The sequence below is a fragment of the Balaenoptera borealis genome (assembly GCF_965194805.1).
Source record: "Balaenoptera borealis genome assembly, chromosome: 15".
NCBI lineage: Eukaryota > Metazoa > Chordata > Mammalia > Artiodactyla > Balaenopteridae > Balaenoptera > Balaenoptera borealis.
In genome coordinates, this window is record NC_138871.1 from 70,894,004 (window position 1) to 70,916,926 (window position 22,923).

The 22,923-nt window shown below is 43.6% G+C and overlaps 1 protein-coding gene across 2 annotated transcripts in view; it reads right to left on the reverse strand.

Moving 5' to 3' along the window:
* MAPRE3 (microtubule associated protein RP/EB family member 3) overlaps positions 1–22,923 on the reverse strand; it is a 48,475-nt gene that overhangs the window by 24,489 nt on the left and 1,063 nt on the right. The window lies entirely within an intron of this gene.

The window sequence follows — 22,923 nt, forward strand, 5'->3', positions numbered from 1 at the left end:
ATGTCTTCCCTTGCCCTCCATCACGTTCCCCATGATGGGCACCTGTCTGCCTCTCCAGCCTCCCTTCGCACCATCATGTCCCCTTCCCACTCTACGTTCCAGCTCTAAGACACCATACCAGGCTGAGTCAGACGTTGGCGTTTTTTGTTCATACTTTTCTTCTGTTGGAAATGCCTTCCCTTCCTTGCCACTGATCTTCACCTGGAAAATGCCAGCCTAACCTCCAGATTCATCTCAAGTGTCAATTCCCTGATTCTCACCCTCTTCCGCTGGGCTGAGTTAGATTGGCCTTCTAGGTGTTTCTGTAATACGTGTGGGTGTACTTCTAACATAGACAGTACTTATCATATCTTTTTCTTCCACTTCACTATGAACTTCTTGAGGGCCGGGATTAAGTCTCTGCATCCCTAGTATGGTGCCCAGTACATGGTATGTTCTCAGATATTAGTAGAACTAAATTGAGGCTCAGAGAGCTTAAGTAACTTGCTTGAGGTAACATAGCTGGTAGGAACAGAACTGATTTGAAGCCAGATATCTGGTTATAAAGTCATTCTTCTAGGATGAAAAAAGTATTGCTCCCCTCTGGGCTTGTCAGACCACACCTGGAATACTGAATTCAGTTCTGGGAAGCAAACTTTTAGAATAACATTCACGAGCAGGGGTATGTTTGAAGGAGAGTCACCATGATAGTGGATGCAGTGAATATACTCAAATCCAGGTCATGTGAGGATCTGATGGAGAAACTGGGGGTTTAGTTTAGAGATGGAAGAAAAACTCAGGCTGACCCAAGAACTATCTGTAATGACTTGAAGAGCTACCAGGGGAAGACTAAGAATTAGACTTCTCTGTGGCCACAAGGGATGTAATTGTGACCAAAGTGCTGGAGGTACAAAAAGACAGATTTTGACCAATTGAAGAAAAATTTTTCCAGCGGAGCTAAAGGCAGCATGGCTATCCCAGAAAGGGGTAAGGTCCCATCATGGCAAGTTTTGAAGCTGGATGACACCCTTTGGGGACGTCTAGTGAGGTCAAGAACCAGAGTGAAGGCTGGACTAGGTGAGCTTTTATTTTTAGGTGGCCTCTTAAGGTCTCTTCCAATAGATGCTGATTGTATTACTCTGTCTCCTCTGACCACTCTAGCCTTTGGCAATTCCTTATCCCTCTATATTTAATGAACTTTATGAGTTTACATAATTCATTTGGTGATTAAGTATATATATGTGGCCTGCCACACAACATTTAAGGTACCAATCTATCCTTTATATTGTCATTTAATTTTTCCCCAATATCTTCCCAAACATATGTGCTTTGAAGTCAGGGATCGCATATCATGTATTATACATTTTGGTCCCACGTAGCTATTGTTCACAATAAAAAATGTTTTAAATGCTCACTTCACAACTTTGATTTGTCTGCTAGTGGGCTTGTCTTTTCCCTCCTGAAAATTCATTGGAAAGTAAGAACTAATTCTTCACTAGATACTTTTCTTCCAGGTATTCTCTGTTCCTCGGGTGAAGAGCTTAAAAAGGAAACATTATAGGTGGTGGCCTCTGCTAGTTAAGGAAACCTCAGTCTCCTAATGTCTCATCTATTTCTCATGGCTGCTCAAGGACCCCACAAGCAAGAGCTCCACTTTTTGGACCCACCAGCTCCCAAGAAGACCAAACACTCTGATAAGGATAACAGAAGGAATAGACACGATGGACAGGCATGAATGGGCCAAGCAGACTCAAGATACAATACTCCCATCTGCTGTCTTCCCGTTGTCCTCTACGGCTCAAACATCGGTGGTCTCCAAACAGGGAAGGCTCAGCAGTGTCTCCCAGAGAGAGCTTTTCCAACACACACACACACACACACACACACACACACACACCCCTCTCTAGAAAGAGGCTCAGGTATGTGGAAAAGCTCGCCAAGTGATTCTTATTTGCCCTCCAACCTGTTTGAGGACCACTTTTTTCTCCTAACACCATCATTAACCCCATCATTCCGCCTCCATTTATTTTTCATTTATCTCTTTAGATCAGTATAAACTCACAGATTATTTTATTCAGTGGGCTATAATACATTACTATCATTTATTTGGATGCTCAAATTGTCCCAGTATTGGCCATTGGGAGCCCCTTTCAGCTGGTTCCTATGTCTTTTATGACACATCCCCAACATTCTTGGAGAAGTTCCTTACTTTCTGGTGTAAAAAGATGCTCCAGGCTCAACTTGCACTTCTCCTGCCTCCATCTTGGAACAAGCCATTTCTCTAAGGATTCCTGGTCCTCTTAGGGGAGAGTAAAAACCTCTTTTGAAGACTTAAGCATCATATTAATATTTATGATAAAAGAGGATTGAAGTAAAGTCTGGAAAGGACAAAAACGAGCCCCTTCTGCGATTATGACTAATAAGTAGGGGTCAGCAATTATGAGCTAGAGCTCCCTTTTTTCAGTATTTGAATTTTATTTTATTTTTTTATACAGCAGGTTCTTATTAGTTATCAGTTTTATACATAGAGCTCCCTTTTTTTGTAAACAAAGTTTTATCAGAAGACAACCACACTCACTCACTCATTTACATATTGTCTGTGGCTGCTTTCATATTACAACAGCAGAACTGAACAGTCTTGACTGAGACTGTGCAGGTGGCGAAGTGTAAAATACTGGCCCTTACAGAAAATGTCTACTGATCCCTGCTAACAAGTATCTACATGGTATAGACAGGATTACCTATCATGAGGAATAGTGTGACTTGGAGATATTGTAAACAAGACAAATACATCTCCCTAGAGGTCACAAGGCAGCACCTTTATCAATGCAAAATAAGCTACAAACTTAGAAAAACTGTCACATGCCATTATGTAGAATCTGGTTGTAAAGGCAATAATAAACAGAGGGGTGGTTATTGTGGGACCTAGAAAAAAAAATGCCTGGAAAGTAAAACTATGTTAGTGCAATTTTAACATTATCCAAGGAGTGGCACTCTGTTTAGTTGACATTGGCATTCTAGTCACTAGGACAGTGCCTCTTCTAGTGGAGAGGGGAGAATTAATTAAGCTTGACCAGAGTGTGATGATATATCATTTATTAACATCTTACAACTCTATTTGCTCTGATTTTATGCTCACAGAGCAAGCTGTGATTGCTTTTCTGATTTTCAAGGCACCGTATAGGGAAGAAGTATATCCCTTGTTGTATTAAATGTACTTTCTGGTACAAATGTGCCTGAGCAAATAAATATAAGTCGGTTTTCTCAGGGCTCAGTGACCTTAAGTAGAGCTGATCATTAAAGTATCAGATCTAAAGACCTGAGAGGCTAGATCCTGAACTGTGTCACTTCCCTCAGAATATGGCACAAAACAAAACAGTCAAAACAGCCAGATCGTCAATACACCTCTTTCAAAGCGGGCCGATGCAAAAGTATGCTGAAATGTTGGACAGCTCCCGCCTACAAAGATTAGGGCTCTAGCCAAATTCTGAGGTATCCTGGAAGCATTCCTTAAAGTCAATATTCTCAATAAGCTTCTGTCTTGTGGGAAAAGCCCACCCTCTACTCAGGAGAACATGGCTCTTAAGGTGTCCATTATAGTTCTGGTTTTCCTGCTAAGCATGAACTTTCAGACCCAACCAGTGGCCAAGACCAAGCTGGGCCTACACTAGTAGGACAAAGGACCAGAACTGCCCTATTTCCTAAATCTAGCAAGCATCAGTGTTGGTAAGGCTGAGAAGGGTGCAGAGGGCTCGGCAGCTGGTCCTCAACCTGCCATTTCACTGGGCAGGGAGTCACACTCATACGCACCAAGTGATTACAGCAGAGTGTATTAAAACTACAACATGAATTCAGGGCAAGGGCAGTGTCTTACATTTGTATTTTTAATTCTAAAGCATGGTGTGAAGTAGGTGCTTAATGTTTGTTGAGTGATCTGTTTTCTCTTCCCCTCAAACAATCCATCCACAACTTCTAGGTTAGTATTAAAAAAAATATTTGAGAACATTACTCAGTGAGAATGAGTGTCCTGTTTCCCATAAAATATGACTTTAAAAGCTTTTTTGGACAAAAAGCATTGCTGTAGTTTTTAGATATAAATATAATAAATATGAACATATATCATTTATTCTTCTCCCTTAATTACAGAAGGAATAACAGTTTCTGATTTCCCCAAATCATGAGGTTAAACAATTATACACATCCAGTTTTTCATAGGAAGTTGGCATAAAGGAAGGATGTGTGTGGGTTGGTGGTGGTGGTGAAGGACAGGAAATCAATTTTCGTATGTATGGTCCTGGGGCTGATCAACCAAGCCTCCCTGGACTCTGTTTTAGATCTTCTAAATTCAGTCAGTACACACTGTGCATCCACCATGTGTCAGGGACAGCGTGGGGCACTGGTGACAGGCAGATGAACAGGACGAGGCCCCTGCCATCAAGGAGCTCACAGCTGAACCACGGAGACAGACACACAGAATGATGACACATACAAGGGCTATAAAATCAATCCATTCTTCCCTGGTAATTATTTGAGCAATTACTCTCTTGGTAATCACTTTAATTGTTACTGAATTTGAAAAAGTAAAAAAGTGGTATTGAAATTCATATAATATACATGTGTATAAAATAAAAAAGGTTCCTGGTATCAGGTACGTGTATTCTTCAGATCTTTTAATATACATACTCAAACTATATATACACATATTTGTTCCATTGTTTAAAGAAAATATAAATATTCTATGACCATTTTTCCCTTTAAAAATATCATGGTTACTTTTCCATGCAGTGTACAGAGATTCACCTTATTCTCTGATGGTTGCATAGTCTTTTGTACCCAAGAACAATTAATTTCTCTGAAAAGGTTAGGGAAAGTTTTGGGCAAAAGCTGATATGTGATCTGGCCTTGAGAGAAGAACTGGAGTTCATCATAGTAAGAAAAGCCAGGAGGCGATGTTTGTGATGAAGGAAGGGAGTGGGGACAGCCTGAGCGTGCGTGAGAGGTGTGGAAACACACAGTGTCTTTGAGGACCATCAGCAGTCTGGAACACGGTGTTCCTCGAACTCTGGCGTGCATCAGAATCACCTTGGGAGTTTCTTAAAACTAGCTGTGCTGTCTCCTACCTTGAGACTCAGTAGGTTGGTGAACCCAAAGTCTTTGCTCTTACCAATATAGTAGTCTGTCTCCCCTTCTATGATAGTGTGGATTCACACCATCCTCCATACGACAAGCAAGGCAAATGAAGGCCCAGAAAGCCCCCATGGTGGCACAGGAGAAAATCCTGGCATCCTTACATTTTACTCTCACTTGGCCGTTTCATTCTCAGTTTCTAGCATCCTCTCCTACACCAACTTTTCACTTTGTAGTTTTATATCATCTTTCATCTGAGAAGTTCAAAGTATTCCCAATGTTGACGTCATGGTTGGGCAATGGGAACAGGTAATAACCTCATTTTATAGAAGGATAAATAGAGGCACTGGGGAACTCAATTTCCCACCATGGTGAGTGAACACGGAAGCTGAGAACAGAATTCAAACCTGCCTTTCGTCCTGTTCATGATATTATTGTCCCTTCCTCTGAATTACAGACTTTGGATCACTTTTCTCATTAATCGAGGCAGAATGTGGAAAGCATCCTGCACAGTATCCAGCTCACAGCAGAGACGAGCCATTTCTCCCCCGGTAACAACCAGTACCAAGTAGGGGCTGCCCAGGGCCTCCGGAGCTTAGTGGGTGTTTCCCGATGTGCTGCTCAGACCAGCGAGCCAAGAGACACGCCATGTAACAACGGCACTGGCAGTTAGAACCTGGCCTCCAGCCGGTCCGTCTGCCTAGGAGAGGAGAGCAGTGTGGTCTATAGAGAGGTGGCCCTAGGATGATGGGTTCTTTTTTGTCCCCTACCTTGAGCTTCATGCTCTAAACTAGAGCATGTATCCAATAAGCTGCTTCTTTTTAAAGTGAAATTCACTAATTGGAGTCTCAGACCTTTGTGTTATGAAGAGAGGAGCTGAAGCAGAATTAAGCCATTAATTATCTGGCGAGGCTCCAAAGCACTCACCGTAACTTCTCATCGTGTTTCACAAGCATGTAGGACACCTTTGTCTAACGCCTTGTCCTAGAAATGAGCTTGAGTGGTTAGGAACACAAACATTTCTGCCCTAACGGACTATTCTCTGATCCCTTTATTGGTTGTCAAATCTCCTTTTAAGATTCTCCAGCTTTATATTCAGTCATGAAAAACCTTTTCAAAATAGGCCTTGAGTGTTTTCTAGTAGATAATTTTAATGTTGAGAATTAATTCTCTTCCCCCTGTCCTAACTCTACTTCTTTGAAGTCAGCATGCCTTTCATCTGTAAATATGAAAATAAACATTAATAATTAATGACTTATCATCCTCTCCAAGTAGGAAGTTTTATTCACTTCTGAGGAAGAAATAATTATTTCCCAGAGTCAGAGAGGCAGGTAGGAGCAGAATGGGAACTCTGCTTTTGACGGTCTTGATGTGCGCTCAGACTGCCTCAAGTAATTCCACCTGCCTTCAAGAGCAGCTATTACTGGGTTGCTCTCTCTTGAGTACTGACCCCTCTAGATGGAAATATGTTTCAAATGGTCGATCTTCAGCTTCTCACTCTCCCTTCTGACCAACACTCCCATGAACCACTTCCATCTTTTACGACGGAGCCATAACATCTCCCACATGCCCTGTACGCTGAACTCCCCAAGCCATTACAATGAACTTGCCCCATTTTCTCTAACCTCGGTACCATGTATACTTCTTGTGACTCATCCTTTGGCTCATCTCCAAGAGGCTGTGTCTCCACGGGGTAACAGTTCTATGACTGATGGCTGCATGAAATGCCCTTACAGACCCATTCAGCTAGGCTGCTTGATAAGTACCAAAGGTGAAGGCTGTAGGAGACACTCCCGCCACGTCATCACCTCGAAAGCTTAAAGGGAAAACTTCACCTTGCCTAGCTCACATTCATACCCCATCTCTTTAAAAAATTTATTTATTTATTTATTACCATTTTCTGCCTAGAAGAACCTGTGAGTGTAATGCATTCCATGTTTACTACCTCTGCCAAAGACGTGTTTCCTTTGATACTGCCTTTCTCACTTCAGGGAGTAGCATCTAATTTGAACACTCAGGGATGTGGTAAACAGATCCATCATTCTTACCCACACCCTTTAGGATTTGCAGACTGTGCTAGGCCCCCACAAAACGTCCTTGTCCTAATCCCTGGAACCTGTGAATGTTACCTTAAGTGGCAAAAGAGGCTTTGCAGATGTAATTAAGTTAAGGATTTTGTGATGGGAAGATTAGTCTGGATTATCCAGGTGGCCCTAACATAATCACAGGGGTCCTTATAAGGGGGAAGGGAGGGGTAAGAGAGAAGATGTGATGATGGCAGCCAAGGTCGGAGTGATGCAGGGCCACAGGCCAAGGAATGCAGGCAACCTCTAGAAGCTGGAAAAGGCGAGGAAAGGATCTTCTCCTAGAGCCTCCAGAAGGAACACAGCCTTGCCAACACCTTGATTTTTAACCCACTGCATTAGTTTCCTAGGGCTGCTGTAGCAAATTGCCACACGTTGGATAGCTTAAAAGAACAGAAATTTATTCTCTCACTGTTCTGGAGGTCAGAAGTCCAAAATCAAGGTGTCAGCTGGGCTGCACTCCCTTTGCAGGCTCTGGGGGGAATCTGTTCTTTGCCTCTTCTAGTTTCTGGTGGCTCCAGGCATTCCTTGGCTTGTGACCACATCACTCCAATCTCTGCCTCTGTGGTCACACTGTCTCCTCCTCTTCTCTCTCAAAACTCCCTCCATCTCCCACTTATAAGGATACCTATGACTGAATCTAGGGCCCACCCAGATAATCCAGGGTAAGCACCCCCTTTCAAGATTCTTAATCACACCTTTTGTCGTATAAGGTAATATTCACAGGTTTTGAGGCTTAGGACTTGGGGAGACACCGTTTGGCCCATTATACCTATTTCAGACCCCCAGAACTGTAAGATAATAGATTTACATTGTTCTAAGCAACTATGTTCATGGTAACCTGTTATAGCAGCAATAGGAAACTAATATGCAGACTGATCATATCTCCTCTCACTTGGATTCTCTAAGCTGAAGAGTCCCTCTTTGTTCTCCTACTCTGTGGAGATGGCTCTGGGTTATGCTGGTTGTTCTGTGACCTTGGCACTGGCCTAGGCCAGACCTGAGGTGGTGGAGCCTACCTCTGCCATGTTACTTCTATGAGGACAGCTTCACCTACTCAGATCCACACTGTCAGAACATGGAGAAATGAGATGTACAGAAGAGAACCTAGAACTAGAATACTTTGAAACATCTCATGAGCTGGGAGGATGGCCCAGGTGGAATTCGGACTGACTCGGAGGAAGAGCCAACATCCTTCCCCAAAGGGAAGAAAAGAGTTTCAACAGCACATATCCTAACCTCTCTCAGGGCTGAAGCACATCTATCTAAATGGTTCTAAGCAGCTGATAACCAGGCTGGGGAAGGAAGAATTCAGAACCTGGGAATGCCCCTTCTATTCCTTCAGTGTTTCAGTGAATTTAGGCAATTCAGCTAGTAATCCTGACACATTTAGACATCTGTAGGTAAGTCTAGCTGAGGCAGAGTTTTATTCTGCTTAAGCAAGTCACTGGCCCTATGTTTCAGCTTCTTCACTAGCACAGTGAAAGCATCTTCCAGGGATGAATTCAAAACAAATTTCCCTGACATTATTTCAGTGTCTTGGAAATAGTGCTACTGGGGACAAAACCAAATATGATGTTACCTGGGACAATGGAAAGTGCTTTCCACGTGTATCTTGCACTGGTTCTTGAACATGACTACTGGAAACGTTGTAAGTGGACAGGATTTTAACGTAATTAAAAACTGGAGGAAAATGTAGCAATGCATTCACCGTAGTAAACAACAGTGGTGGCAACAGGTTTTGAGAATGGCGGGGCTTGGGGCTGGTAATCTGGTGGGAAGAGGGAGACAGAAGAGAGTCTTGAAACTGTGTTTGCAGAACCAGCACACATTTGTATTTGGACTATAGGTTCACCTGGGCGGCTCTGCAAGGGGGCAGTACTAAAGCCCACAGTGGCCACCCCTCGATGCCACTATTGTTTGAGTGGTGGAATTACAATGGCTTTAATGTCCTTGTTTACTTTTTTCTATCTTTTCCATTTTTTCTATAAATGAAAAATAGTAGGATCTCATGTTTTTAGAAAGAAATAATAAAATGTTAGAGTATGTATGTAGAAAAAAAGCTGGAATATTCAACAAAATTGTGGCACTGATTTCTCCTTGGGGGACAAGGTTATGGAAGACTTCTACTTTCTACATTATGCATTTCTGTAATGTTTTAATTTTAAAATATTGTAAAGGCAATTTTGACTTACATTTGTTATCCAAAAAATGTTTTTTTGATGACTACTATACACTAAAGGCATTAGTTAAACGCACATTGCTCTAAGAAATTTTTCTGAAATATGGGCTAGGTAATAGTGATTTTTGAGAATAATTTTTTTTTTAATTCATAGGAAAGCTAATGTATGGATACAAATTAGGACGCACGGATTATTAGGGTGAGAATGAAACAAGTGATACAAAAATTCTCGAGTGTTCTTCAGAGGAATAACAGGACTTGGCAGCTCTCTGAAGAATCCTTTTCCAAACCCTAAATCTCCAACAGGGGGAGAAGGACCAGAGGTGAGAGGCGGCTGTTGTTTAGGGACAACCTGTAGTAAAGGCTTCTCGGTTATTTCTCTTAGCTCGTCTCCTGCCCTCAACCACCAAGGGCGGCTCAGGTGCCTGAGAAAGCTTCCTAAGGAAGCCGATTGGCAGCCTCTTGGGAGAGACTTCTAGAAGGGGCTGTCAATGCCAGAAAACCAAACAGTTCTAGGAGCTCTAAAACAACTAGTTACTATCCCCTCATCCCTCCCAAAGAGGTCATCTGCTCCAGGCAGGAAGTAACATAATTTCCACAGAACAACTAGATGCTGCCAGAACCATCTGAGTTCAGATGATGAACTTTGAAGATGAAGCAGCAAATTGGACCTCCTTAAGTACTCCTGACAGGGCCTGTGTTATCACTGGGTTCCCAAGGCCCTCAAGAGGGCCTTGGAAACAAAGTCCTCTCGAGTTACGATCTTTAGCACATCCCAGAACAGCTCTGGGCCAAAGCAGTGCCTGGCTGGGTCTTGCTAATGGAGCCTTCTAGGCCATGGGAAGTCCTCTGGGCTACAGTCAGAGGCTTGTCACGTCTGCGAAGGCGCAGGGTACTGATTCTACCTGTTGTGAGGCTGGCTAGGTTCGGAAAGACGCCTCAAGAAGCAGATCAGTTCTCTGGAAGTGTTGGGGGGCGGGGTGAGGGTGCTACAGGAGGAAGAGGAGTTCTGAAGTCTATCCTGGGAACCCAGGGGACTCCTGGGTCAAGGGCTGGTCGCCCATACCCAGGAGAGTGGGAGATGGGCCCTTGGGAGAGCTTACACTAGGCAAGTCGCCTTTGTCTTTATGTGAGCACAGATTACGTGGAGGGTTTGGTCTCTGAACGTCCTGTCTCTCTGTTACTGGAAAGGTACCTCTGCCCAAGCGAGGCCTTACTGAATAGGGTGGTGGTATCTGTCCTCTTCTTCCCTTCTCCCTCTCAGGGGAGCTGGTTTGGCCTTCCCGGTTTCCGGTGCCACTCCTTCCTAACGTGGAGACCGAGAGGTCCAAGAGCTGCTCTTTCTGTTACTTTTGTCCAGTAGGGACGAATGTGAGGGGTTTTGGTTTATTATTGCAGCCACTATCTACTCACTCCTAGGAACTGCCTCACAGAACTAAGGACTGACAGCAACAAAGTACCCCTCAGAAATCCACTCATTCAGCAATTATTTGCTGAGCCTCAACAATTTCTAGGTCTTATATGGATGAGTCAGTCAGTCTTGATCCTTGATTCATGAAGCCTGTTACCTAGTGAAATAGGTAAGTAGTAATAAAATCATGCAAATAACTACGTAATTATAATCATATTAAGTGCTGTAGAGTAAACATATACGACTAGGGTGTTTTGAAAGCAATGGCTTTCTGCCTCTTAGTGAAAGATACATTTTATATTCAATCCAATGCATACACAAACACACACACCCAGACATAGATAATAAAACAAAAGTTCCATTAAACAATTCTTACTCTTACTATGCGTGATGCCCTCTGACATTTTCTGGTCTTTTCATTTGTTTTTTTTTTTTTTGGCCGTACCACGTGGCTTGCAGGATCCCCGACCAGGAATTGAACCTGTGCCCCCTGCAGTGGAAGCACGAAGTCCTAACCACTGGACCACCAGGGAATTCCCTGGTCTTTTCATTTAGAAAATGCTGGTTACAACCCAATAAATTGGTCTCACAACCAATTAGTGGTTGTAATCTACCATTTGAAAAACCCTGTCATGGGGTCCCCAACCTGGAGTGGAGTGGGGATGGAGGTCACAGAACACTTTCCCCTAGGGAATGACATTTAGGCCAAGACACAGTGAGGTTACGGAGACTTGGCCTAAAAAGGCCAGGAAAGAATGCTCCAGACAGAGGGAACAGCATATGCAAAGACCCCTCATTTAATAGAAAAGGAAAGTGGGGATCAAGGAAGAGATGTGCCTTGTTCAAGGTCGTATAACGCTAAGCCCACGTCTCCTAACTCCGAGTTCAAGGTTCTTAAGCGTACTGCAGCCTATTAGTTTACTCTTCCTCTTCTTTTTGCTACTGATGGGCCAAGGGCTAATTATTCAGACCTAGGCTGACTAGGAGGCAAGAGAAAAGAGCAACGGCAGGGGGCCATGTTTACAAAGGGCCCGTTTAATTCTCCATGCAAAACAATGCACCTTAGTGCCTACCCCACCTGGCTTGAGGCCTGCACTGGCGAGCTGTTTGTTCCTTCCTGGTAGGGATTGGCTGGGAGCCATACTCCTGCTTAGTCCTGGCTTTAATGAAACACCATTTACAAAATGTCCAGGCAAGGTTTAGACTCAGCTTAAGGCCCTGGAAAGGATGCAGAGCGCTGGCCCTGGCTTTTCCATGTCCCTGTGTTGATGCTGGCACTCCCTTTCCACGTGTTTCCACCTTGCTCAGTTCCCTGCTTGGCCCCTGTGACTGCTACACATGGTCAGCTGTGTAAAGGGCTTTAGCTGTGTGGTATGATGGTAATGTGAACATGGCAAGTGGAATAGAGGACACAACCAAGGGTGTCAGTCAGAGTCAGGGTCAAAGTGGATGATCTAGGAGGACATGAGAAGGAGAGCGGTCACAGGAGGCAAGGGCCTTAGGCCAAGTTTCAAAACAGGCAAGAGAGAAACAGGGCTGCTATATACAGTTGTACAGTTTGTACACTGCACAAAGCACCCAGGGAGGGGATGGGTGAGGCTGAAACGGAACCCACAGTCCACTCACAAAACTGCGTCCCTGGCAAGGGGCTGTATCTGCCTGGAGGAAGAACCTTCACGGACAGAGGCCAGAGAGGAATGACTCGGTAGGGCTCCCGGGCAGAGTCGGAAACAGCCAGACCCACACAACAGTACATCGAAAATGTGACTGCCGAGCCTAGGGAAGGTCAGCCTGCTCAGGTTTTAAACACTAAAACCATGTGCGTGGATAAGGGCTGGTGGTTGGGTGCTACTCCGTAGCAACAAGCTGTGACCACAGGAGCAATGGCTGAAAGCAAAGACACCTCACAGTGCAAGCCCCTTATCAAGCCGGACTCTGTGAAGCTCCTCCATCTTCATTTCTCCTCCATCAACCTCAGAGGTAATCCTGCCACACCCTGGAAGCACAGCTCTACACCAGAGATTTTAGCTACAAAAATGTTGCTGGTAATACGTGCCCATGTTAAGGGAAGAAACAACAACAACAAAAAACAACAACAAAAACACCCCCAAACATTCTACAAAGGTGAATAATTAAAAGTAAAAACAGCCTCTTAAAATTAAAATCTTCCTCTGTCAAAAATCTCCTCACGGCTCATCGCTCACCTTCCAAACCCCCTTTCGGTTCTCACTGGAGCCTGTAATTACTTTCCCCCTCATTCTGCTGACAACCAGTGCCTGTCTTAGATTTGCACTGCTTCCTTCCACCTCTGACCTTAGGGCCAGCTGCTGCACTGCCATCTCAAACTCTGCCTCCCCAGAAACCTTGCCCCGAGCATGCTAAGCCACCCCCATCCTTGTGCTGCCCCACTTACTGCTGCTTCTCCAGGCTGGAGGACTTCAGAGACTTAGCCCTTAGGAATTCATGGGTCCAACTCAGCCCTCACCCTTGCACAACAAGACTTTCATTCACCTCTCAAACGCCCAGGCTCATTTCTCACAGTGGTTAATTCAGACCTTCAGGACCTCGCCCTCCCACCTCAGCAAGCAGCCTTGGCTCTGTCTCACTAAGGAAAAGGTCTTTTATTAGTAGGAACTCCAGTCATCTCCCCTGGACTTCACCCTGCAAGTCAGGGGTAGAAAGAGCTATACACTCTCCTCCTATCAGTCTCAGAGGAAGGGAGTCCTTCCCTCTCCTGCAAAGTTATCCCTTCCCTGGTGTTCTCAAGATCATTCCTATTTGCTCGCTTTCTGTCTTGTATGTGGATTATTTTCCTCAAATAACTCCTTTTCCTTTCCACCATCAAACATGCTCATGTCTCCCTATTATCAGAAATCATTCCAAGTCAATACTAAACTATTTCTCTGATTGTAAGTTGGTTGGATCACCATGGAGAACAATGTATAATAAGGCTATTAAAACAACAACAATATGGAAACAATCTAAGTGTCCATCAGTGGATGAACGGATAAAGAAACTGTGGTATATATACAGAACGGAATATTATTCATCCAAAGAAAAGAAGGGAATCCTGCCATTTACAACACGGATTGACCTTGAGGGCGTTATGCTAAAAGAAGTAAATTGGAGAGAGAAAGACAAATACTGTATTATCTCGCTTATATGTGAAATCTAAAAACACTGAACTCATAGATACAGAGAACACATCGGTGGTTGCCAGAGGTCGGGGTGGGGGTGAGGGAACTGGGTGAAGGTGGTCAAAAGGCACAAACTTCCAGTTATAAAATAAATAAGTCCTGGGGAATATAATGTACAGCATGGTGACTATAGTTAACGATACTGTATTATGTATCTGAAAGTCGCTAAGAGAGCAGATCTTAAAAGATCATAACAAAAAAAATTGTAACTATGTGCGGTGATGTACGTTAACTAGACGTATCATGGTGATCTTTTTGCAGTATATACAAATATTGAATCATTATTTGCACACCTGAAACCAATATAATGTTATATGTCAATTATATCTCAACTAAAAAAACCCCAACATTGTTTGTACCATTTGCCTCAGTAACTCTGCTTTATAGGATATACCCCTGAAGAAATAACCCAAAAAGGAAAAAAAAGTAATTTGTCCAGTGATGCTCAGAGCAGAGACACTTACACTTGCAAAATATTGGAAACACCCTAATTGCCCAATAATAGATCGATGGTTAGGCACATTTTGGCATCACTATAATGGAGTACCACAGAGGGAATGCGATACTTGTGACACACCTGTGGATTATGCTGACACAGAGAAATCCGCAGATGAAGCACACTTTAATACACAGAAACTACATAAACAAAAAATACATGCTTACTAAAATTTTATATATGTTTGTTGATGAAGAATAGAATTGTAACAAAAAAAGTTTGATCCTGCTGCTTCTCCTGGTTACTACTTTTCTCCCCTTCCCTGTTGCCGTTCTCTGGTGACTATCTATTGCCTCTGCTTTCTCTGTACCCAGTTCCCTGCTTAACGCTACCCAATCTGGCTTCCATCTCCAGTGTTTTACTGGAGTGACACCCTTGCCATGATTTTCTTCTGGATGAATCCTTGAGTCTAGTTAAACCAGCAGCACTGAAGCTCTCTTCCCTTGCTCTGAAGCCTCCTACTTCCCCACATTGCTTCACTTTTTTTCCTAATTATGGACAATTCTCAAAGCTTACTACTTGGGGCTCTGGTCTTTGTGCTCTGTACCCAAGACCCCTGGAGAAACCCCCTTTCAGGGAAGCCATCGCTCCTGTGTTGTTGATTCTCACACCCATAGCTCCATCCAACCTCATCCTCAGCTTCTGGGCTTTTGTGATCACTCGACTTGGATGTCTCCAACTGTCGTCTTTAGTTCTCCATGCCTAAACCAAAACTTATCTCCAAACTGTCTCTTCAACTTCCTAATTTCTGACTAATGTCCCCAATGTTGTCCAAACTCTCACAGCCTCAATCTGGTAAAGGTGACCTGCTTATGATCCTTGGCCAGTCATTCCTTCCAAGACGCGGCACCTTGCCTCGTGGAAAGCCCTCTCTGGTGTCCTGTCTACTCAAAGCCTTCTCGTCTTCAGGACAAGCTCAGGGTCTGCTTCCTTTGTGAAGTCTTTTCTGATTACTCCGGTTCACAATGATTATTTTCCTCTCAGAGCCCTTTTTGAATTTAGACCCTGTAGTGCTAGTGACTCACAATACGCTGTTCTTTTCATTTCTTTTGCCTGAACTCTCCTACACATCTGTCCTCTGCTGGGCGGGATCCTGCGTTACCCTGCATACCCAGCTCCGATATGCTTCCCTCTCTGAAGGCTCCCCCAGCTCTTACACGCTCAGGGTCACTCTTCTGCCTGGGTTACCAAGCACCCTTTCCCATCACTGCTGGCGTTCCCACCCCCTTGTGTGATAGCGATTTATATAATTTTGTGTCCAATTCTCTTGCCAGAATGTTAGCTGAGTTCCTTAAGGGCAGACACCATGGCTTATACCACAAAGCAGCACAGATGTATTATCAACACCCAGTGTCGTCATGCAGGCTAATCATCCCACACATCCACCTTATCTTCCAAACCAGACTGCAGTTTCTCATGGACAGGGGTTGAATCTCATTTCTTTTATACCCCATAATGACTCAGAATACAAAACAGAAAGGACTTGGAGATATCTTATTGAGAGTACACTTAGAATAAGGCCTTAAGAAGACAATATGCAAATTTATATGAATAACCTATAAACCTGGAAACTATACTATCTGGGGAATACAAATGTTATCAACTCTCAAAACACTGTACCTTGCTATTTTAGGGCCAGCATAACACATCTCTGTACTTAGCAGTGGTCCTGTCACTTAAAGGTGTTAATAGGATGCCCAAACTGGGAGCTTTCAGCTGTGAACTCTACCCATCTAAAATCAGGACAGATCACAGACTAAATCAGAGACCCTGATAAGTGGCAATAATCTGCAGGGACGGGAGTGGGGGCTGACGGCTGTCTGCCAAGAGTCTGGTGCTGCAGAAAAGTCTAGCTACACAGTGCATGTTACACCACTGGAGATAAGCCTTCAGTGAGACACTCCCCATATGGGAAGGGATATTTAATTTCATCCAGTGGTCCAAGGCCTGCCCCTTTCACATGGCACAACACACAGTAGTTCAATTATGATCCTGCTGACTCAGAGCAGCTGAGATTTCATTTCTTACCAGGCAGGAAACACCATTTAAATTACCAGGTGACCAAGACAACAACACCCTCAAGAGAAGATGAATGCTTCTCCCACAGTCACTCCCTCCAGGGGGTGGAGTGTCCCCAGCGAGCCACACCCAAAGACATGTTCACTAATAATCCCAGGTGGCAGGGCAGGCCTCCACCCCGTCTGGGACAGGTGTCTGGGGAGTCAGAATCACTTGGAAGAAGAGGCAGACCCTGCTTAGAAAACATTTATATAGCAGCACAGGCCGAGCTGTGTGATAAACCACATGGCTCCTCAGCTCTACGCCTTGGTGCTCAGAGGTGGGCCGACACCACCACTGGTAGAGGGCAGGTATCAGCCCGCTGGACAGGCCACTGAGATGATGCACAGTGTGTACGTGGATGGGAAAATGAATGAGAGGACAGCCGCCGGGCCAGCCCCTCCCATCACAGTCAGCAGCTCCAGGGACCCGGCCCAGCCCATCCCCGCAGCGGGCTTCTGCTGCCAGGTGGCCACCCAACCTTCTCCACCCACGCCTGGAAGAAAAAGGGCCTCTGAGCTGATGGCGGAACAGAATATGGCCAGGGCAAAGGGAGGAAGGAGGCTGCTGCAGGCCTGGGTGGAGTCTTTCAAAACAGATAGTTCAGATAGGTGCACAACCGCCAAAACAAGGGAGAAAGCTTCAAATGAGGCCCCTGAGACATGGGGGAACCAGGACACCAGAGAATCTGGAAAGACATGGGGAGAAAAAGCCCACCCAAATGGAGCCCTGTGGTACACGGGGTTTTACTGAAATCTGATAAATCTAAACAGCAAAAGTTAAGAGGCAAAGAAGAGTATATTGTAAGACACTTTCTTTTCATAATTTTTTTTTACATCTCATTCGAGTCAAGAGAGACTACTTCATTTGGACGGTTGGACTTGAGAGTTTCTAGACTATGGTTTTAAGTCACACACCCACACAGTAATACTCCAGGCACGCTCTCTCTAAAAGAAGAAATGAAGTACTATCTAAAGGAACACCTTTGAGAAGTGTTTACCTTTAATCATGACCATAGTGAAACAAAATAATAAAAAATTAAATACCTTGAGATTTTCTTAGCGATTGCTGTACTACATGGAAACTATACATCACTGGTTTAAAAATTTTGTAATGAAAGTTATAGCTGCTTAATGCAGAAAAGTTTGGAACACACTGAAAAGCACTCAGAAAAAAAAGTAATCCCATTACTTAAAGATAATCACTTATGGTTTTGGCATATGCTCTTCTAGGACCTTTTCATATATTTTAAAATAAAATTGGTACCATTCTTGACACACAATTTTGCATCCTTCTTTCATTGATTATATCAAAAGTTTCTGATATCAAAAAATATTCTACAAGATTTTTGATGCCTGTGCAGTATTTTATCTAGGTGAACTGACCAATGCCTAATTATTGATCCTTTTGGTTGTTTTAACTATTTGATATTATTAATAATGATTATAATTAATAATGTTGCATTAATAAAAATCACTGTATAGGTATTTTTATATACATCTCTGATTTTCACAATATTCCTATAACAGCAATCTCTGATCTAAACATATGCTCCTTTTAACGTTTTTGATACATACTGTCAAAAAAACTACTTGGCAAATTTGAAGTCATGCTTCTTGCTCAGTTATTTTAAACATATCACACAACTGCTATGTATCTCCTATATACAAGAAATAGTTTCAGGAAAAAAATCATTTTACATGGAGTCAAAACATTTAGATAGGCCAAATCTTTATTTACTTCAGGCAAATGATGTGTCCAGAGCTCAAAACACCAGTGTTACGTTATACCCGTTTAGGAAAGTTGGTAGGGCACGATGCTTGTGAGAACAAGATATTGGACTTAGGCCAGTATTAGCCAGTCAACTCTACACGGAGCAAAAACCATACTTGGCCACAGGAAGCCTCACCAACCTTAGCCAACTGTCACACAAATTTGTACTCTTGGCCAAAGGGAAGATTGCGTGATGGAATGTGGATTACTCATCATAACCCATCCTAACTCTTGGTTAAGCAAGTCAAAGCACGTGTCCAATGATAGGTGTGTCATCTTTCTATAATAAACAGGACATCTGGCTAGGAAACACAACTAGGAGAAAATTAAAGCTCAATAATACTTAATAATTTTGTCAGTTTATCAGTGATTCCTAGGGGAAGCAGTTAATAAATCACTGTGGGAAAGTTGTGCTCTATCAGCCCGAGCTGATCTAAAACGCAGCTACCATAACGGAGTAGGTCAGCATTTCAGCTGGGTGCCATTATACTTCGAGCCCGCTTGATGCTAAGTAAGGGGCACGGATTTTTCGTACAGGTCATCTGGTCAGATGCCATTTTCATCAATAGTTGAAAATTAAAACAGCTTATTAGAATAACAATGATTACTTCAACTGTTCAAGAGAAGGAAGGGACAATTCTCAAGAAGGGGATGAAAAGACTAGGAAGAGGTGGTGAGGTAGGAGGTCAGTGAAGTATCCTGGGCTGCCAGGAAGCAGCCACTTTGGAGGGTCCTGTCCTTACCTACGAGCCTGGTTTGCTGCAAACTGGCTTGGCCTGTTTGAAGGAAGCAGTCTAACCCTATCTGCCCCAAGCATTGACGGCTCCAAGTAAGGGCAACTGCTTCTTGCTCACCAACATGTACTTACTGAAAAACAACCACTACGAACTCTATTGGTCTTCATTAAACTACAAAAGCACACTTGCTTCTTACAACAATTCACAGATAGAATTATATATGAAAAAAAGTTCTCCTTTGAGTGTCCTTTTCACTCCTCCACACTCAAATTCCACTTCCCAGAGGTTAAAACTATTGTGTTTAAATTTTCAGTCTTTAGATGCCTATTTATGAGTATTTTCTTTCCAAATGAAATTTTTAGGAATTTAAGTTCATTTGTGTTCCACCTGAATGGCTTGCCTGGGCTCCCTAATCACGTGGCAGTCTCCGCCTTGACTCCATCTGGAACCGTTGCCACCCCAAATGACCTCCCTTTACCTCTCCTCACTAGCAAGGAGGTTTCCCTCCTAAGGCAGATAGCTCCTCTCCTGGGCCCTCTAGATCTCCCAGATGCAGAGCTGATCTAAGCAGTCACCAATTAAAGCTACACCTCTAATAGTAGAGGAACTGAATGAAGGCCATTGCGAGCTTGACTCACGAGGGAGAGCTCAGCAGCTTTTCCATTTCAAATTAAGATCACTCCCCAGACTGGCCTCCCCAGCGGAGGACTAACCGCCACCACGACATACACAAACGCACGAAGTCTCTGCTCTCTTAGTCAACTGCTCCCGCCCTGCCAGCCTTTCAGATAACCAGGTCAGCTGAATACATGGAGACAAAGGGGCAGTTCATATACTCCTATTTTGGCAGTTGAAACAGCACTGCAAGTGCCAGGTCTTCACAGGATAAATCCCTCTGTGCATGTCAAACACACCGAGAGGGCTGCTGGGAGTTGGGGGTTGCTGAACTGAGGGGCCAAGATAGACTTAGGTCATGATAAAATTTGGAAAGCATTATTTTTTATTTTATACTTTAGTAATATAAATTAATGGTTGCTATCTCTTAATAAGCAGGTGCTCTACATACTTCCTTTCATTTAATCCTCCCAATCACCCTGTAAAACAGATGGTTATCACTTCAGGCTTGCAGATGAGAAAACTGGCACTCAGGTTCCATAACTCACCCAAGGCCACACGGTCAGGAAGTGGTGGGACTGGGATTTGAATGCAGGTTTGCCTGCTTCCAGAGGCCAGACCACCTCCCTTTCTCAAGGATAGGGATTAGAAATCTCTATGGCTTCCAGGAACCACAGAAGGTTACATTCTGGGAGCTGGAAGATAATCCAGTTTGTTCCTCCTCTCGGCCCCCTTTCAGCCCTCTCCACCTTGTTTCCTGGAATACAGCAGTAGCCTCACAGATAAGAAGTTGCGAAGACTTCAAACACCCACCTTTGCGTTTACTTTACGTCAGATGATGCAAATTTAAGAGAGGAAAAACTTCCTTCAAGTTGAAATGCAATGCGTGGGGAAAAAATATTTTCGAGGTGGCAAGAATAAATATTTAATTAGACAGTGTGACACTCAATTTCACCTGGCTTTGCAATCAGACAAAAAACAAGCCCTTGTCTACAGGGCTAATTACAGACTACTAAATTATTTTTTATTAAAACCCTCTGGAATATTAAACATGAGGGATGAGGTAACATGGTATTGTAGAATAGCCCTAGACTGGCAATCTGGGTTCTAATCCTGACTCAGCCACTAATAACTACCAACATTAATTTGCATGGTGTACACAGTTGACAAAATGCTTTCACATACTTTCTACATTAGTTGGGTGACCTCAGGCAAGTCACTAACGCTTGGTGTCTCATGTTGAAATCTGGAAATGAGAACACTGAACCATCTGAAGTCCTCTCCACTTCTAACATCCTATGGGGGGGAGGACAGGTGCCTTAGGATCTTTACAAATATGTCTGTGAACAAATCAGATGCATTCTGGTTCAGAAAAATTACATTTTCTGCTCAGCTTCTGAAAGATGTTACTTGGCTAAATTCAGGTATAGCTCATAAGATGTTTGCTGCCAGCTAGTTGGCTCAGCTTCTGGAGGGTACCATATGAAGGCCTTGGGATGGATTCCCACATAGGAACTTTCCTCTCTTCAATAGCCAACTGCCATGCCTAACTCCAGTCAATCATCTTACATACATAACCCCACAGAGTAGGCTGGCTTAGGGAAAGGACTTAAGGAAATCCGTCCTCACAATGCATGCACTCTGAGGATCATCACATACCCAGGAATATTATAAATATATTCTCAGTTCTAAGACACGCAAATCCCTCCTTCAAATCTTGCCACTTCCTGGCTATTTTAACGTTCCTGAAATTAGGAGGCACCGTAGACTCAACATATATATTTTGATCTGGTAGTGTTAAATGAGTTTACCTAAAAGCTGCTGGTAAATTGCTGGTGTGTCTTAGAATCAAGGAAATATAGTGCTACAAAACTACAACATAGATCACATAGATTTAGGTCTAATTTGGTTCAAATCATGTCCCTCTCCCTGATCCTAACAATTACACTCAGTAACAACTGGATAGGCAACGTATAAGACACAGGTTATTAGCCCTGCTTCCCAACAGCAGCAGTTTAAAAGGCATTCCATCATCTCATAAAATACAGGTATGGATTTTAAAGGCAAATTAACCTATATAAAAACCACTGTGATGCTCTGGAAATGTCCTGTCCCACAGCAAACTGTAAAGGGAACATTTTACTCACACCCTCCTGATCTATCTAGCCTTGACACATTTTCTTGCTTCTTAATTCACAACCCTCCACCCCAGTAATATCGCTGATTCCCAAAATACACTCAACCCAGGAGGAGTAGCTCTCCAGCACAGCTGTCCGCTCCTGCCCTGCTCGGGTATTTCGGTGAGCTATGCAACACAGAGAGGACCACACAGAAGGAATGTAACTCTCAGGCCCCACAGTTCCCATCGCCCCGCAGGCAGGTGCATCCCACCAAACCCCAGACTGGCATTCGAAACAGAAGAAACTGCACTGCTGCATGGGGGCAGTAGTTTTCCTGAACTTCATCTCTATGTTTAAAACTAGGGCGACAGCCGTCTTTGCTACTGTAAACTAATCTGATGGGCATGGGGGTGGGGAGTGGCTCTGAGGAGGCTGCCAATAGGCCATGATTGAGCAAAGTCAAGGCACAAAATCATTATTTCTCACTGTTTGCAAGCCAGAAACTCCAAATTTGTGGGTTCTTCACCATGATTTTTAGAACTGAACCATCTACGCCTTTTGCACCCTGAAGTAAAAAAACCCAAAGCCTCTTCTACTGTTTAACTGGGTGATATTTACACGTATTTTCTAACAGTACAATGAAATCTGGAAGCAAAAAAAAAAAAAAAAAAAAAAGAATCAAAGGAAGTTGGCAATGAGGTACACACTATAGTTAGGAGCCCTCGAGTTGAGGCACGTTTATTAAGAGACAGCTTCTGGCTGTGCGCACCAACTCTAACTTCAGCTCCATTTCTTCTGAAAAAAGAAAACAGTTTGGGATCCTGCTCTATTCCAAGATCAGGGAATGCACGATGGGCAGGTGGATGGGGAGCAAACATAACCCAGGGAATTGTTCAAATATGCCAGAACCCCTATCAGGTGACAGTCCCCACAGAGACACAGCTGCAGGAAACAGGGGGTGCAAGCCTCAGCCCTACACCAGAGGGAAACCTCAGTTCTCCTCCTCCTTCTCCGCTCTGCACATGTTATGTTAAAACTCACTCTTACCCAGTTGGTTACCACTTGGAATTTACAGGTATCAGAGATCACAACCCTTCAATATACAAACAGTAAGCATTTGCTACGGGTATCAGGCCTGTTTCCA